The sequence below is a fragment of the Octopus bimaculoides genome, chromosome 13 (assembly GCF_001194135.2).
Source record: "Octopus bimaculoides isolate UCB-OBI-ISO-001 chromosome 13, ASM119413v2, whole genome shotgun sequence".
Lineage (NCBI taxonomy): Eukaryota > Metazoa > Mollusca > Cephalopoda > Octopoda > Octopodidae > Octopus > Octopus bimaculoides.
The window spans coordinates 43,871,066-43,873,547 of NC_068993.1; positions in this window are offsets into that span (position 1 = coordinate 43,871,066).

Sequence of the window (2,482 nt, forward strand, 5' to 3'; positions counted from 1 at the left end):
GCTGATGAAGGAAATGTTCTCTATGTGGCCTGTGTGTTTTCTGTACTCTGTTTATCATTTTGTTCACATTTTTTTTGCAACGTCCTGTACCCAGATATGCATCTATATATACATGTAGATGTAGGTATGTACATACATGTACGTATATATGCATATACTCATTTTATTATTTGTATTATATATATATATATATATATATATGATGATGATGAGATATATATATATATATATATATATATATATGCTACCATGAATGTATGTGTGTGTGTGTGTGTAAAATTATCATCATCATTTAAATGTCTGCCTTCCAGATAGGATTTCCTGAAGCTGATTTTCTTTGGTGGCTGGATGCACTTTCTGTTGCCAACCTTCATATGCTTGCAAGTAAGGTAATACTCTGTTTTCAAGGGAGACTGCAAACAAACAGTACCTCTTGTATCATGGTGTTGTTTGTTTACAACTAGTGCATACTGTCAAGGAGACAGAAACAAACACATATATACAACCATGCATACACACATACTCTCTATTTCTATGTATATATGTATGTGTCTGCCTGTCTGTATACATGTATATGTGTGTGTGTAATTCTTTTCTCTTCCTACCTACTAAATTCATTCATATGGCTTTAGTTGGTTATTGGGATTAGAGTATAGGATACTTGCCCAAGGTGCTGTGCAGATGAATTGAACCCAAAAACCATATGGTTGCATAGTAAACTTCTTAACTACATAGCCATGATGTGTGTGTGTGTGTGTGTGTATATATATATATATATATATATATATATAGATGACACGTATATATAATATCTTAAAAAGTGTGGAGTCTGATACGTTTGTTATATGTAGAGAAAATGGAATTACATATCTAAACCAAGGCTTTATTCAGTTAGTCATTAACCCTTTGTGCCATGACCTCCTGAACCAACATCAAAACAAACCACATTCAACTCAGAAAGGCAGCGGGCATGCTGGGGTGAATGTGCATTCTGATTAAATAAAAATAATTTGTGCTTTAGTGCAGATGCACTCCACCAGTAGAGCGCTGTTGCAGTTGTTGTTGTTGTTGGCACTCCGTTGCTTACAACGTCGAGAGTTCCAGTTGATCCGATCAACGGAACAGCCTGCTCGTGAAATTAACGTGCAAGTGGCTGAGCACTCCACAGACACGTGTACCCTTAATGTAGTTCTCGGGGATATTCATCGTGACACAGTGTGACAAGGCTGACCCTTTGAATTACAGGCACAACAGACACAGAAAGTATGAGTGAGAGAAAGTTGTGGTGAAAGGGTACAGCAGGGTTCGCCACCATCCCCTGCCGGAGCCTCATGGAGCTTTAGGTGTTTTCGCTCAATAAACATTCACAACGCCTGGTTTGGGAATCAAAACCGCGATCCCATGACCGCGAGTCCGCTGCCCTAACCACTGGGCCATTGCGCCTCCACGCTGCTACAGTATATAGAAAAATAAGCCATCCACTGGTAAACCGGTGTTACGACTCAAAGGGCTCAAAGGGTTAAGTCAGTTGCACTTTTCAGTGTATGTGTATTGCCAGCCAAAAATTTGATCCAGAGACCTTTGTTCTGCTATAATAACCCCAGTTTCCCTACACATGACAAAACATACTATTTTACATACAGCGTGCACTTCAGAACATTGTCCTCATCACTAGTTACTGACCAACCATTACTATTTTGGATTACCTTCCAACAATGTTTCTTTGTCCAGCAGTACCAAACAAGATTCATACTACTAAGGAACATTAAGATGCTATAGCATGTTCTCTTTGGTTTTTATCTCCTGTTATTTTTGAAGCCATTACACCAGACTTGGTACAGCAGTAACCATTCTTGTCATACAATTGTTATTTTACTTAAACTACTCTCTGAGTATTCATTATTTGCTCTTAGCTATGGTTTTCTCTCACATGCTCCTGCCATACATATGGCTGGAGCATGTGTGCATGTTGGCGTTAGGAAGGGCATCCAGCTGTAGAAACTCTGCCAAATTAGACTGGAGCCTGGTGTTGCCATCCGGTTTCACCAGTCCTCAGTCAAATCGTCCAACCCATGATGATGATGATGATGATATATATATATATATATGTGTGTGTGTGTATATATATATATATGTGTGTGTATATGTATGTGTGTATATGTATGTATGTATATGTGTATACATATGTATGTACATGTGTATACATATGTATGTATATGTGTATGTATATGTATGTATATGTTTATATATATGTATGTATAGGGGAGAATGTACGAAAAAAACAACAAAAAGATGTATTAGTTTGACGCTCGGGAATACAGAAAGTCTTTAACATTTCGAGCTACGCTCTTCAATAGAAAGAATACGGAGAAAACAAGGAGAAAAACATGGAGAAAAAAAATTGATGTATATGTGTATATATATATATGTATCAATATGTATGTATATGTGTATATATATGTATATATATATATATATATAT